The 16,879-nt window shown below is 48.1% G+C and overlaps 1 protein-coding gene and 1 non-coding gene across 8 annotated transcripts in view; both read right to left on the reverse strand.

The window, feature by feature from the left end:
* Positions 1 to 16,879, reverse strand: part of LOC119458356 (uncharacterized) — a 153,793-nt gene that overhangs the window by 30,577 nt on the left and 106,337 nt on the right. The window lies entirely within an intron of this gene.
* On the reverse strand, positions 5,445 to 5,626 carry LOC119459758 (U2 spliceosomal RNA). Its single transcript, XR_005193792.1, has one exon. It is a non-coding gene; the product is annotated as a U2 spliceosomal RNA (small nuclear RNA).

A 16,879-nucleotide genomic window follows, 5' to 3' on the forward strand; every position in this document is an offset into this window, starting at 1 on the left:
AACCATGAGCTAGCTGTGTAAGGGCCGAACACGAAATGATTCCCCAGATATTTCTTTCTTCTTCTTTGTGGGATTTTACGTTGACTCAAGCAACAATAACTATCAGTACTCGCATGCATATATAGAGGTATTTTGAAACATGGTTTTATGGCCCAAATTTAAATGGGACACACCGATATACATACATAATACTCGTAACCAACTAGATAGCCCACCTTAGTTCCTTGAACACAGATAGAAATAATGCGCAGCCGTAATATGTCGGCGATACGGCCGTTTCCCCATCTTGTTGACAAAAAAAGCGAAAACTTCTAACTACATACCACTTCAAATGAACCTCGAGTTTCGACCGAGAAATGCCGTTGACAGCGCGCAGTTTTCATGCATTTTGAGCAGTTCATCTTCTAATTACCCTAGCTGTGCCGTTACTGACGATATCAGTTGATAAATGTTTGAATAAGGATAGCTTTTCCATTTGTCTGACTGACCCGCAGGTAGAGCAGTCAGTGACGGTGCGTCCAAGCAGCGGCAAATGTCGTAGAGCTAAACCTGGCAGAAACAAAAAAGGCTGCCGAAACGAAAACCAGAGTTCGTTTATGAATAAAAGCGTATCCTTGCCATTCTTGCCTCTTCATTGTCGCGCCCAGAGTGAACTGAAACCTAGAAATCAGCTGCATGAATGGTACGACATTGCTAGTCGACAAAGCGGACAGAAAGCTTCGCACGAGTGACGGCTGAAACCGCGTACAAAAACACGTACGCCGGGCATGCCGCCGATGCCGCCGTGTCGTCCGTCGAACCGAAAGCTGCTAGCAGACGGCGCGCCCCACAATTCCCTGCGATTGCTCGTTTTAAGGGGCACCTATTCAGACGCGATGCGATTCAGACGAGGCGCGCAATCAACACTATCCCGATGTTATATGTGCGCCACGTATTCTGGGTACTTCTTCGGTAGAGGTTATGGCGTCTCCTCGCAATGTACGAACCGGTGTTGAAGAAGCGAATCGTAGAGCTACGTGCGTGGCTACAACCAGGCATCATCGGGCTCAGCAGACTGCTGTGCAGAGAGCAAGAGAAGCCGCAGCTCGCCGTCGACGCCGACGCCAGGCGGACAGTTCAGATCGTTCTCGTCAAAATCGAGGCGAAGACACTTTGCCGCGAAGACCTTGTTGTGCGTGGTGAGAAATTGGAGCTACTCTCCAATAATAAAACATAGAGCTCTTTGGGGCCACAATAAATATGAGGTGGTGCATGGAGTCTGGAAAAGAGCAATAGTGCAAGCGCTAGTGTTGATTAAACATCATTCTGCGCTTTAAAACGGATATCCTATCGAGGCTGGAACTTAAAGATCGGTAGGCCTGTTGGCTTTGGGAGCCCGCGGCAAAGCCGCAAATGAGGCAGTACACGGTGACATGGGTTGGGACTCGTTCGAAGTCAGAGCGCGGAGCAAAATTAGTTTTCATTAAAGACTTAAGAACATGGGTCAAATTAAATAGGCGGTTAATGTGCACAAGCATATTTACCTGAAAACCGTGGACAGAGAATGGAACAAGAGGTCAGGAAAGTTGGCGACCAAGTTCAGGACAAGAGGAAGTGTAAATAGACAACAAGAAGTCATCGAAAAGAAAGTGAGAGATACAGAGAGTGAAATTGATGCAAATAAGGGAAACAAAAAAGACGATGGAGATTGACAAGGATGCGAAGAAATTAGAAGACAAAATCTGTACGATAACACGAAGAGGAGTGCCTCGCTATATGAGGCTCGAGCGGATTGCCTACGGGCAAGAACATACCGGAACAAATATTCGCAGCTAGATGAGGCATCTGTTTGCTGCAGCAAAAATCCGGAGATCGCTCAGCAAATCCTAATGGAATGCGAAGGGAGTCACTCATTGAGACCCGTAGGTAACGTACAACTTCCAGAAGCGCGTGGATTTAAATTGGACGGTAGCATCGACCGGTCAGCACTCGAGATAAGCAAGAGAGGTTAACCCCCGTATTCAGAAATGCATCTTTACTTCAAGCCCGTGCTTTACTTGATCTAGATGACGCCTGGCGTGGACGTGCCTAGGACATTCATGCGTTACCTTCGGCACGTTCATGAGAAACGTCATTTAGATGAAGTCAAGCGTGTGCTTCAAGTTAAGATGTATTTCTGGATGCGGGGGTTTGAGTATTGGTGGAAAAAAATGAGGGGCGAGATTGATGCGACCGGATCCTTTACAGGCGTACTTAGCGGTACGAGGTATATAGAGACGTTTTGAAGAAGACAATATAAGATTAAAGATACGTATACAAAAATGCTAGAATGAAAAGCATATATAGCATACCTGAGTAACTAAAGCAGACTAGGTGACTATTTGTCACCGCCCCGTTTCAAAGGGGATGGCATTAAATCATCATCATCACTTTTTGTTTCGGTTTTCATATCCGCGTGTTGCTACTCAAATATGCGGTTCGAAATAGGTGGTTGCCTTGGGTTGAGCTGAATTAGTGGCGAGAACTGTAAACTAGTCATATTTTCAGTTTTTGGCATTCAGTAACCTGCCGCATGTGTCGGAATTGTTGTGGGGTGTTACATTTTGGATTTTTTTTTCTTTCTAAGACGCAGCAATGTGTTGGACATGTTGAAATACCACCTCTTATAATGAAATTTTATTCCTTCGACAGCATAATTCGAAGCACGCGCGCGTCATTCTGATAGGTAGAAAAAATGCTTCGTGTTTTATAGTAGGCAAATTTCTTTGTGTGAAATGCAGTAACGCAGAAGCTGCAATCATGTAGCGTGAGTTAATCTTCCCTATCAGTGCCAAGTGAAGGAGGCTAGTCTAAAGCTCTTTGCAATGGTATCGGTAAATGTGAATCCACCATATTTATTTATATGGAAAAGAAATCAAACGTTTCGCGTACGCTGCCAAGAAAACATTTTGCCTGACTACACCCCTACAAAACACGTACTTCAGATTGGCCATATCAGAGTTCTGGAGAACACTCCCACGCCGCTGCGTTGACTTGTTGGATACGTTAAAGATTCGTACGAGTTCTTCAAAACGTTATGCGTGCGGTTTTCCTGTGCCCTGGCAGGGATAGCCAAATACGGCAGCGAGATTGGGTTTCTCTAATATTGTGCCACATTCCTTAAAACGAATTTAGAAAGTCTCTAAAGTGTCTGTACACTTCTTGTATAGTGCTTACAGATTCATTTCGTTTTGTCTATGCTACGGTGGCTAGATGGGTAGGTGTGCCGTCCGCCGGGCACGAAGCGTAGTTCAGTGCTTCTCCGCATCATGACAAAATTGGCGCTGCGGTCGGGGGTCTGTCGCAGGTGGCGCGCGTCGTCTGCTGCTGCGGCCACATTACATTGCAACTGCGGCATATTTACCATCGTATTTCAACCGAAAACCACATTCACAGTGGCATAGTAGACAGTTACAAATTTGTGAACGCAGCAGAGCTCTGTCACTTGCGAAGGTAACGTACTTGCCTTTTCCGTCACCTGTTTGCTTCCCCGTTTGAGATAGCTATTACCGCTGTTTAGTTAGGTAAACACGTTAAACTTGAGTCTACGAGGAGAATTGCGATTTCTGCATGGACGAAATAGTCCTTCATCAGTTCTTCTAAAGCGAGAAAGGCGAAGTTTGCTTTGCAGAATGGATGTTTACAGTAGTATATAGGGGCTGTACGCGAACGTGCAGGGCGTATTCTTATACCACGGAATGCGCAAGAGAAATGCTTTGGCTTGAAGGGATGTAAAACACAATGGCATAAATATTGATATTCGTACAACTAAAATCCTTTGGTTCAATTTCCTTGACTGTATTGAGGTTAATATAAATTTATAAAATATATTATAAACTTGTTCGTGATGAAGAAAAAAAGTTCTTACGTTGAGCGATTATGTATGATGAGAGCAGTAGCTTGCATAGCATGAAAATTATAGTTTGTACAGGTGAAGATCGTATATATGTATATTTGAATGCGATATTAATTTAGGTCACCCACGCAAACCATGCAGCAACGTACACCAAGCTTTTATTGCAACTATGGCTTTAAATGAAACACTACACTGCATCACAGCGCTCAAAATGCACGTAGCGTAGCCGCAGCGTAAGGTGCTTTTTCTTTTCTGGAGTACGCTCAGGAGCGGAGTTTTGGTCGTCACAAGGAAGTGCAGGCGAGCAATGTATTAGCTTGATGATGCTCTTCGTAATTTCGATTTTAAGCCGCTCACAACTAATGACTCCTGAACGCTTCAGCTGGCGAAAGGGGAAAAAAATGCCAGCGGCAGGGCATATCTGCCAGTCGTTACGTTGTAAACCGCGGCCGCTGCACTTGAAGCTGAATTTGTTGCACACACAAACATTTCGCCGGCCGTCTTTCAGCAGGTTCATTTCTTCACTTGTCTACAAATACTCATTCGTCACCTGTAGAACACGCGACATTTCCATTCGCATCCTATTGGCTTGGAGCGCGTGTAAGTTTGGCGAATGTCTCCGGAGGAGGCATTGGTTTGGCTCGCTGTCTCTTCCGGATTATTTCAACCGCCGACATGCCGTTGGAGCCTCGCTTGTTCTTTTTATAGAAATTTTCTTCAATATGTAAGGCGCAGCGTCGGGTAGCATCGAAGGAAGTGTCACTTTAACATACGTACGCCATCGGAATCTGCCCAATGTTCCTGCTGGTCATACGCTCGATTACATGCTCCTTGAAGTGGCGGTGGCACATCACTAATGCGGTTGAAACATTTTTTCAGCACGGCGAAGGGCAAGCTTACGTCTCTCGGAAAGTTCTCGGTCTCAGCGCATCGAAACCAATGATTCTTTCACGCGTGGCTTGCATGTTTGTAGCCGAACTTACAGTTTGGCACAGTGTAAGTGGTGCCCTTCCGGCTTGTTTTCTTCTGTGCAGGAACACTTTCACTCTGTCCCGGAGTCTCACGAGCTTGGTATTCACGTTCATCACCCACAGTCTTCACTTCGCTCGTTAAATGTCTAAGGAAATTACAAGAACTCGGAGAACTGTCATGACTGCGAGCGCAGCGCTCCGTGAAGTGAGCGTGTTAACAGACGATATAAATGACCGCTTTTGAATATTACTCATTGCAACAAGAAACATCGCACTGTTAAGCACTCTCTCAACATAATTTTACCATTTTCTTTTAGGTTTTACTGTGAAAAATCTATTATCTTAAATATAACAGGCGCGCAATAACAACACTCTCAGTAGCAGACGACGCGCGCTTCACGGCAAACCTCTGATCGCAGCACCACTCCTGCTGTCATGATGCGGAGAAGCAGTGAACTACGCCGGTCGGCACACCTACCAATCTGGCCACCCTATCTATGCCAAATCTATGTGCGTACAAAAAATGATAAGGTGACAATTTCGCTTTGCAGCGAAGCTGTAGAAGGCTAATTTAAAGCGGATTGGTGTCCCTAGACAAAAAACCGTGGGCCGATCCCGAAGATAGTGCAATACCGGGGCGGCCCGCAGCAGAGGTGAAGCAGGCTTCAAGCACTCCGCCAACTTCCAAAAATAAGTTTATTACCTTGGGTCCAAATACAACCCGTGTCAGATATATTAAGCTGACCAAAACAAATACTACACTTTAACCCGCGTCGGCCATGTCTACGTTCGCCCTACACACGTGTACACCATCCGCGCTTTCAAACTAGTGCGTATACCAATCTGAGTGTCCTCTGTCTCCTGAAGTCATGATCTACGTAGGTTCCTTTCCTCAGTTCTGCTCTTACTATGAAACGGGTAGGCCGCGTGTCTGGAGAAGAACAGCGTGCCTATCAAGAACGACGGCGTGAACAGAAAAGGGAATGGGCGCGGCGGCGGTAGACTGAGAGAATCGACGATGAGCGGGCCACGGACGCTAAGTATAAGCGTGCTGCCCGCTGGACCGCTATAGGCGGAATGAAATGCGGACCGTCCATGAGGCTCCGATCCCGCGAACTTGGAACGTCTCACCAGAGCAACGGTCAATCACCACATACACAGCTTAGCTTGTCATCCACCTTCACAGAGTGGAATGGCACTGAATTTTCGTCTACTCACAATCTATCGTCGGTCTATACAGAAAAGTCGATACGGTGCTCTTTTTTGACTGCTCCCACTCTATAGTCTGCCTATAAACAAAGCCATTAAGGTATTACGGCGATAGCGTTAAGGGCCCCGTGTTGCAGAAAATCCGGCGTCGGTATCGATGTAGGCACCTGCATCGGCAGCTGAGAAGATCATCCCGTACCACCCCGGCCACGCAGGCCCTCCACGTGGCGCAGAGCCGTTAGTAAACGAATTGAATTTCTCTAAGTAACACCCTTCAGAAAAAAAAAGAAAACGCTTAACCTCGCAATCGGCAGCGCAACGCCTGAAACAGCGAAGCCAGTCGATCGTAGCCCAGCTTTTTCCGGAGGTGCGCGCCACCTTTTGTTCTAATTACTCATGATGATGATAATGTATTTTCGCGCGTCTCGGAATTACGGCTGTCACTGTGCGTTGCATAGCCCAGCTTGCAACACCGACACGGCGTTGCAATGTGAACAACGTGTTCCAGCAGACCCGCTCCGTGAATGCGTCTCTCTCTCTCGCTCGCTCACTCTCATAGCGCGCAAAACCTCTGCACCTCGTGCATACTCCTCCTGAGCTTCGCTGACGACACCGGCCTTGCTGACCGTGTCTAAACCTTGACCCGCCCTTTCTCGCGCCTCCGACGCGTCGGGTGCTGCTCCTGCTGTGCTTGCGATCTCACTCCTTCTCTTCTAACTCTCAACCCCCTTCCCCCCTGTGCAACGCGGTTGAGGTGTCCTCTATTGAGAGACAGTTATCGCGTTGCACTTAACCCAACTTTTCACCCCTTTCTATAACAATCTCCAACGTGCATACTCAATACACTTTCTCTCTACTCTGTCACTATCTCTCCTTCACTCCCTCCCTGTACAGCGCTGTGGAGGTGCCCTTCCCCGAGAGGCAGTTACGGCGCTGTACTTTTATCTTCTCTTATTTCATAGAATCACTCACACAGAGCACGAGCGTGCGAACGCGCCAGCTGTGGACAAAGACGACGACGCTCGAACGCAATCATGTGGTTCGCATAAAAGCATGTTCTGCAAGCGTGGCTGTATAATGTTAAAAAAAGTGGCTGTATAGCCTAGTAGTTATGACGGTCACCCTGGGACCGGGGGTACGCGGGTTCAAATCCCGCCTCGACATAAAAACTTATTTTCTTTTATTTCTTGATACGAACCACGCTCCACAAATTACGGCTGGCCTAAACAGCTTCGCTGTTAACATCGTAAAGTACGACGAAGAAGGTTAAAAACAACCTCTTTAGTACGACTTAACCACACCCTACAGACATGATAGCGTCCGATTGTAATTTGAAATACGAGAAAACATAATTCTGTTACGAGGAAACACAAACGCCTTTTCCAGCATTTTTACCATACCTAAGGAAGCCTACAGGCAACGATGCATGTAGGTCTACATGCAAGTAGCCTACATGCTACTTGCATGTAGGCTCCCTAACCATACCATAAGGCGCGCCCGGCCATAAGGTGCGCCCATAAGGCGTCTAGAGGCGCGCCCGGCTAGACTACTTGGAAAAACACCATCCAGATGGCGCTCGCCTCCTCGGCAGCGCCAAACGGCAGCGGTGCGCAGGGGCGAAGGTGCAGAAAAATGAAAGCTGCAGTTGCTGGGAAGCCTGACAAGCATTCAGGGATCTTTGAATGCTATTGCGGTCCACTCTTAAAGGCGAAGCTTAAGCGTCCTCCAATTTTTTATTTATTTTTGTTCATTCGTAGTCTATAGACTCTCGATAGACGAACGTTGGTAATCTTGTAAATAGTTTGTCTACTCCCGCTTTATAGACTGTCATAGGAAAAGTCGATAAGGCGTCTATTTTTTGTCTGTTCGAAGCCAATCGACTGCAAGTCATTAAATTGTCTTTTTATTTTGTCTATACGCTTTCCATGTACAAAAGTCATACAGTTGTCTATTTCTGTTAGCCGGTTCCCAGTCCAAATAAAAAACGCTGTCAGGGCGACCATTTCACGCTTATTTGTGAATTACGAAGCCTATAATTAATATGTTATCAGATAACGCAGAGTTTTATCGTGGACTCTGCTGGTTTTACAAATATGGCCTCTCGTGCACCCTAGGCTCGGATGTGTCACAGAATATATATCTCTCTCCATTTACAGAGATTAAAAGCTTTCCTATGTGACCCGGCGCTGGTGAAGCCTAGGGTGGTAGGTCATCAAAGGTCATTCTAAACTGAGCGAACAGCACGTATACCGGTTGCTGTAATCTGTGATGCACTAAAAAACGCGGACGCTGAAAAGTCCAGTTGTTTCAATTCCAGTCGCCGTCTGTAAATTGTCCATAGACATATACAAAAATTGTTCATCTCGGCCGAACCCCGAGATCCTGTAATCACAGCGGATGTACCGGGGATACTGCGGTGTTAGGTTAGCTATAGACCCGTGGGGTTGTGTATTTCTGAAGTTTCTTCAGAGACTTTCTGTAGACTTTAGTATATACATAATGTATATCACCTCATTCGTTGACCACAATATATGATTTTCGTAGTCCCGACACTCCGAAAGAAGTTTTCATAATTTCCATAGCATAACTTTTGCGACTGTAAAATACAAAAATCGAAGTGCTGATCCAATCTTGATAAGCGATGTAATGAATGTGAATTACAACGCGAAGCAGATGCCCAACAGGCATCAAATTAAGACCAAAGATAATCGTAATGTTTGTAACTGATAACTCAAAATTTGGGAGTCTGCGATCGAGTGTCACGCATGCCGTGTGCGTGTTAGGTTATGATGTGTCATTCTCAGATACCTTTCATGTTGTTCTCAAATGTTAGCTGCATCACTAACACAGGGTGGGTTTCTTGCAGACTAATATCCCGCGTTATAAGCTCATCGAAGGTCCTTGTTATTTTAAAGTATGTGCCAAATGCTTTGAACCAGTTGCTGGGCGAGATGGTTGAGATGAAAGGAATACATGGAAGAATACATACAAAGACATTTCTAAGTCTTTGTTTTCCTGTTAGCGCAACCATGTATTCCCAGCGCGGTCTTTCGCTGGCGACATGTCCGTGCGACTGAGCACATGTCTACGACTTTATTGATCTTTTTATTTGAAAGCGAAAGCTTTACTAACCTATATTCGAGCTCAGTTTCGCCGTCTCCAGCAATTTGACCTTCATTTGACCACAGCTGCGCCGTAGCCTTGACAACGCATCACGTGACTCGCAGCGCCACGCTCAGCCGCCACAGCTAGGTCACCGCCCGACCACATGACTTGCCGCGCGCCTCTTAGAGGAGCGCCGCGCTCGCCTTGTCAGTGCAAGATTGTCCATGGATGAGAGAGACGCCAGGCCGTCTTCTCTGAGCTTTGCGCGGGACCAGGAGGCTTTGAGCCGTCGTCGGCATGTGGTGTCTAACCACCCCGCGGATATCGCCCAGCGAGCTGCTTCACTGGAGAGGGTCTGGAATGCCACGCGCGCAAAGCTAGCGTCGCACACTCAGGAAGTGTATACCTAAGTATAATGTAATATTTAAGTATACACTTCTGCACAAATATAAGTATATAACTGATGAGTGTATACATAAGTATAATAATAACAGCTAAATTAAAGGTTAACCAAGTGAAACCAAGACTCAACCAGGCTTAACCAAACTCTCGCTTTGCATATCCAGGCTTAGCTGAGCTAAGTCACAGCCATTCTTTTTTCGCATTTCACCGGAGCAAACAAACTTGCACTTACTTTTGTGGAGGGACACGTAAAGACAAGAAAACCTACTTGGTGGTATGCTGAATTAGGTTTACGTTGAAATACACTGTATTAAAGGCAAAGCTTTTATTTGAGAAGCAGGGGTACCCCTTCACCCACTCTGCTCCACCGAGGCGTGCACGTGACGTGTGGTCGCAGCCAATGGCTATGCGAATTTAGGTGCCATTTTATTACTAGAGGCGACAGGCACCGGCATTTTTGCTCAAAAAAGAACCAGAAATCTCACCCTGGCGCTTCCGCGACGGCACGGTAATGAGGAAATAAACGCTCCTTAGGGATAGAATGGATTGGAATTGCGCTACGTACGTGTGCGCATGCTGCCTCTGAAACCATGATGCATTCAAGGCATCTGTCGTACTCGCTAGTAGTCAGAGACTACAATTAGCAAAGTGATCGGTATTATTTGTGTTCGCCCGCGCTTGTGCATGTGTGCGTTGGTGCGGGAGTGTGCTCTGTGTTTCGACCCTTTATCCCCTCGCACGAAGCTTCGCTCAATAGATTCCGGCTTGTTGGATCCGTTGCATTTTTTGTTCATCGCCGTTAGCGATAATGCAAGCACCTGACATGCCTTATGAATTTTCCAAAGGGTGCAGTTGCACAAGTGAGCGCTCCAGCCGAGAACCCCCGGCGTTAACATGTTTCGCATTTCGTTAGCAATGCGCGTTCACGCATTTGCTACCTCGATAACAAACGCTTTGAAAAATTGAAGGCAGATGGAGGACGCCACCCGCATCCCACGTAGACAGAGAGAGGGAAAAAACAGGAAACAGGTGCCCGGACTCGCCGGAGCCCGCATGCGCTCACAGCCCTGAGCCCCTGAGCACGAGCAACGGTGTCAATGGATGCCCGCCACGTGTCCGTGCCAACTTGAATTCTCAACGACACCTGCAGATACGTCGACGCTTTTTGTGGTGTCGTCCATGCATTCGTCTCTTTATGGCATCGTAAGTCAACTATAGCGAGTGGTAAGTCTCAGAAAAGATGTTTTTCGTCAATAGTTCATGATTAGATAAGCGCAAGTAGTGTATGACCACTTGGGCATATATAGTGTTGATTTGTCGTTTACATGACATTGAAACCATGCTCCTCTTCTGACTACTTTATGCAAATATCTACGGCAAGCTATTTTTGCCGTCACATTCGATATCCGTAATACAAGAAGAAAATTCGGCAGAGACACTTAAGAGTGCTTACTTGTCGGAATGTAAAAGCATTATAGTCGTTTGGGTGAAATGTTTCTTTCCGCGCGTTCCTTCTCCGCGCAAGCTCTCGCCTGCGTTCTGATTGTGCCTTGGTAATGCCAAATCAAAATGCGCCAAGGGTCTCAACGTGGTCCCTTGCCAGCGAAGAGTTCATAACTCGAAGGACCGCTCATCACCATCATTAGCCTATTATTATGCCCACTGCAGGACGAAGGCCTCTCCCAGCGATCTCCAATTACCCCTGTCTTGCGCTAGCTGATGCCAACTTGCGCCTGCATATTTTATAACTTCATCACCCCACCTAGTTTTCTGCCGTCCTCAACTACGCTTCCTTTCTCTTGGTATCCGTTCTGTAACCTTAACGGTCCACCGGTTATCCATCCTACGCATTACATGGCCTGCCCAGCTCCGTTTTTTCCTCTTAATGTCAACTAGAATATAGGCTATCTCCGTTTGCTGTATGATTGACACCGCTCTCTTCCTGTCTCTTAAAGTTAGGCCTAAAACTTTTTGTTCCATCGCTCTTTATGCGGTCCTTAACTTGTTCTCGAGTTTTTTTGTTAACCTCGACGTTTCCGCTCCATATGTTAGCACCGGTAGAATGCAATAAATGTAATCTTTTATTTTCAACGACAGTGGTAAGCTCCCTGTCAGGATTTGGCAATGCCTGCCGCATGCACTCCAGCCCAATTTTATTCTTCTGTAAATTTCCTTCTCATAATCGGGGTCCCGTGGGAGTAATTGACCTAGATAAACGTATTGCTTTGCAGACTCTAAAGGCTGATGGGCGATTCTGAATTCTTGTTTCATTGCAAGGCCATTGAACACTATCTTTTTCTTCTGCATAATAGTCTTCAACCACACTCTTATACTTTCTCGGTTAAGGTCCTCAATCATTTGTTGTAATTCTTCCCCACTGTTGCTTAACCGGACGTCATCTGCAAATTATTCGCCGTTGATCCTTACTCCTAAGCCTTCCATTTTCCCAACATAATAGCTTGAATACTTCTTCTAAGCATGCAGTGAATCGCATTGGAGAGATTACCTGACGTTTTTCACTTGTGGAATAGTGGACTGACGGTATGAAAGCGATGTGATAGCTGGGCCTTGCAGAGAAAAGACAAGAACAGCGCTCTTATTTACATTAAGAGACAAGGTGATACTGTACCGCCATGCTTCTAGCTCGCACAAGCATTTCTGTAAGCACTCGTACAGTGACTTATTACCATTTGCTGAAGCAAAAAGTACGTGCTTACATTCTGATGACAAGTATTGGAGGTGAGCAGGATACTAAACAACCGCGGGGATAAAATTGAGCCTTGAGGAACCCCGCGAATTTGCCTGATTTTTCCTGATGAAATTCCCCTTTTTGCACAGTAAAACTCCCTGCCCTGCAAGAACTGAGCAGTCCACGTTACAAAGTATTCAGGTAATCCAATATCCTGCATCCTCTCTATTAAAATAGGGTATTTCACACTATCGTATATTTTAGAAATTCCTAGTGTAACTACAGCCGCCTATTATTTGTGGTAATGGGCCAACAGAATTCGGCTCTCTTGGTCGACGTGTGCGCACCAGATTGACATCGCTTGCCTAAATACAATTTGGCAGGGGCTCAATAATTATTTTATGGTCACCAATATAATCATACATGCGTGTAATAACCTTTCGTTTAATTTTTGACAAATTTGATGTTAGAGAAATAGGCCGAATATTGTCTAGTACATTCGGTTTGCTTTGGTCTTCAAGCAGTAAAATCACCTTCGCGATTCCCCATACAGGAGGAATCCATGTATATTGCATAGAATATTTGGCGGTGTCTATCAAAACGTTAGGAGCGACGTCAAAGAGAAGTTTCATCATCATAGTAGTGAGTCCATCGGGACCTGGAGCTGCAGCTGGCAAACATGAAACTGCGTGGGACAATTCTGTCAAAGAAATCTCTTCAAAATCTTCTAATGTGTCCTGTCTCTGAGGAGAGGAGGGAATACAGGTCACGAATCGGGTCTCCAAACCTGTCGTAGTTACATCTGGAGACTCCGCTATATCACTGTCGGGTAAAACTATTAAATCCATGTTCAAGGGACGGGGAGTCATTTTTTGTGATCTTGAACACCGAAACAACGCACGCTTATTATTTGACTTTAAAAGAACTTCGAAACGACGGTCATTGTAATTATCTTTTGCCTCAGATACCGTTCTTTTGAAAGTTCCAGCCATAAATTTATAGTTGTTCCAGTTTCTCGGAGACTGGTTATGCATGAGCTTCCACGCAGCTTTCCATCGCTTGTAGTGCCGCGAACAGTCGTCATTCCACCAATTTTTGAAAATAGTCTTTTCTTGACTTTAATTGGAATTATGATTGTTAGCGCGAATTATCTAATGATGATGAAATAAACTTTAATTTTCGAGACGGTGTTCCCGAGCGTTTGAGCTGTGGATCACTCTAGGTGGGAGGGTCCCTCATTCCAGGAATCCTCTGGCCGCGATAGCATCCCGGGCTCTGGCGACAAGACGTCGTTGTTCGTCCAGGGCCGGGGTGGAGATCTTGGCCTCCCACGTCTCGGCGAGGAGGTTCATGTCTTCGGACGTTGTATGTTTGGTAACGGCATCTTCGGGGCGCCACGGGCACTCGAGTAGCAAATGAGCCAGAGTGTCTGGCACGGCGCAGATCGGGCAGTTGTAGGTGTGTAGTGTCGGGTGGATGCGATGCATGAGGATCCCATGGGTGTACGTATTGCTCTGCAGTCTTTGGAATGCGATACTTTCCTCTTTCGTCAGTTTTGGATGAGGTGGCGGGTACACCCTGCGTCCCAGTCGGTAGTGTTGGAGGATGGCGTTATACGTGGGGGGGTATTGTCTCCGCTTCCGCTGCGTCACCAGGTGGTCGGGGGTCTCGCGAGGCGGCGAGAGACGCCCGATTGACGTGATCGCGGGCCGCGGCGTGTGCCGCTTCGTTTCCCTCGAGCCCCTCGTGCCCTGGTACCCACGTGACGCAGGTGTAAGGGAGCGGAGTGCTTTTCTGCAGAATTTTGACTGCTTCCACCGATATTCGGCCTCTCGTGTAATTGCGTACTGCGGATTGGGAGTCCGTGAAGACTGCGACCGCGTTCGTGCTCGTGGTGGTGGCGAGGGCGATCGCCGCTTCTTCCGCTGTCTCCGAGTTCCGCACCCTGACTATGGCGGATGCCAGTTCTTTGCCTCTCGAGTCAACCACACTCAGGGCGTAAGCGGTTCTTCCCGGAACTTTGGACGCATCTACGTAGCGAGCATCTGGATCGTGTTTGTGGCGTCTTCGGATGGCGTCGACTCGAGCAAGCCGGCGTCCCCGATGATGCTCGGGATGCATGTTGCGCGGTAGTTTGTCGATGCTCAAGGATTCTCTTAAGCATGGCGGTATCTTGACCTTGCGGTCCGCCTCGGAGATGTAGCGTTCTCCGTAGCCGAGGCGCGCAAGGACCGATCTGCCCGTCGGCGTGAGCTTCAGCCTCTCGAGTTGGTTGATTTTCTGGGCTTCCATCAGCTCTTGTCAGGTGTTATGAGCACCCATTTTGAGAAGTTGGGTGGTAGATGCCACGGGTGGTAGACCCATGGCGAGCTTCGTAGCTTTGCGGATGATGACATTGAGCTTGTCGACTTCGCAATTCTTGAGAGCCAGGTACGGGGTTGCGTACGTTATTCTGCTGGTTAGTAGAGCTTGAACGACTCTCAGGGTGTCTTGCTCCTTGAGGCCACTGCGTCGATTGGCTACTCTCCTTACGAGGTATGTGAGTTGGGAGATTGTGCGTTGGAGCCGTAGGAGCGTGGCGACTCCTGATCCATCTCGGTGCAGGTGCAAGCCTCGAAGCGAGACGACCTTCGGTATTTGGATCCCGTTGAGCGTGACGCATGGGTCTGGAGCTTCGCAGGTGGGAGGTCTACCCCTCGTGCGTGCCTTGAGTACGAGTAGCTCCGATTTCTCAGGTGCGCAGTGGAGGCCGCAGCTATCAAGGTAGTGCTCGATAACATCAACCGCTTCTTGAAGGCAACGTTCTTGTTCTCCGGTGCTCGTTCCTCGCGTCCAGAGCGTGATGTCGTCCGCGTAGAAGGCGTGACGCAGGCCTGGGATGTTTTCGAGAAGTCGGGGCAGCTTGAGGAGTGCCACGTTGAATAGGAGGGGCGACACGACGGAGCCTTGCGGCGTTCCCCTGTTGGGTAGCTTGAATTCCTTACTGCGTAAGTTGCATATCCCCACCGTGGCCGTCCGACCGGTGCGGAAGTTACGGACATAGCCGTAGGTCTTTGAACCACAGGCGGTCTCCTCGAGGTTTTGTAGTATCGCTTTGTGGCTGACGTTGTCAAATGCGCCCTTCACGTCGATGGCAAGGACGCACGACTTGGTATTTTTGCTGAGGTGGTCAATGAGGTCATCCTTTAGGAGAAGAAAGACGTCTTGCGTAGAAAGAAGCTGGCGGAAGCCGAACATGGTGTCTGGATAGTGCCCATTGTCTTCGAGGTGCGATGAGAGCCGGTCGTGGACCATATGCTCAAACAGCGCACCAACGCACGAAGTGAGAGAGATTGGTCTCAGGTTCTCGAGAGCTGTGGGCTTGTTGGGCTTTGGTATCACGAGCACTTCCGAGTGCTTCCACGCGGCCGGCAGCTCTCCTTTGTCCCAGCACTCGTTGTAATACCGGAGGAGAGCCGTCAAGGCCTGTTGGGGCAGCTGTCGTAGGTGCTTGTTCACTATCCTGTCCTTGCGTGGGCTCGTGTTTCTCGTGAGCTTGGAGATGGATGGCTGCTTGGAGCTCTGCTGGTGTGAAGGGCTGGTCCAAGTCAGCGTTGGGTCTGCCATCATATTCTTTGAGTGGCGGGGTTGTCGCTGGTTCGGAGGGACCGCGGAGCTTGTTGCATAGTTCGCGGAGTAGGTCTTCCTCCGAGCCGTCGTAGTTGTGTGCTAATCGACGGATGTGTTGCTGTTGCTGCGTCTTGGTGGGGCCTTCGTCGAGGAGAGCGCGCAGCAGGTGCCACGTTTGCTTGGTACTGAGCGTGCCCTGAAGCTTATCGCAGAAGGCGTGCCAGTTGTTTCTGTCTAACTGTTCAGCATTTTCCTGCGACTGTTCTGTCAATAGGGCGATTCTTTTCCTGAGTTGTGTGTTGAGTTTCTGCCTCTTCCATCTCTTGAGTAGGGCCCTTCTGGCCTCCCAGAGGTGGAGTAGGTGGGTGTCTATGGCGGGGTGATCTTCATCAAGTTGGATGATTTTTGTGAACCGTTCGGCGGTATCCAGGATCTGTTTGAGCCAGGCGTCGATGTCCGATATGGTAGTTTGATCGTCGAGCTCGGTTCTGAAGGCATTCCATTCCGTTATTCTTGGCCTGCCACTCCTGGCCGGTCGACGTGCGTGCTCGATGTCGAGTTGAACGATGTGGTGGTCACTACCAAGAGTGTCTGGGAGACAGGTCCAGATCGCGTTCTTCGCGTCCCGCGTAAAGGTAAGGTCGGGGTTGGTGTCTCTTGAGACGCTGTTTCCGACTCTCGTAGGCTGGAGCGACTCGTTCCACAACGTGAGGCCGTGTTGCTGAGCGGCGTCGTGGACTCGCGCCTTTCTTCGTGGTGGTGGCATAGCCCCAGGCCGTGTGCGGGGCGTTAAAGTCCCCTACGACTACGAGCCGGTGGCCTCTTGTGCGTTTTCGGAGTTCGCGGATGAAGTGATCGTAGTCCGCGAGCTGGTCTAGCGGTGGGCTGTATATGTTAGCCAGGTAGAGGCTTTGGTGCGACTTGCGGTCGGGTATGATTTCCACTATAGTGTTCTCAATCGTGGTGTCTTCTATCCAGTGTTCTTGGGCCGTAATTGTCTTCTTGAGAAGTATGGCGGTT

This window comes from Dermacentor silvarum, chromosome 7 (genome assembly GCF_013339745.2).
Source record: "Dermacentor silvarum isolate Dsil-2018 chromosome 7, BIME_Dsil_1.4, whole genome shotgun sequence".
NCBI lineage: Eukaryota > Metazoa > Arthropoda > Arachnida > Ixodida > Ixodidae > Dermacentor > Dermacentor silvarum.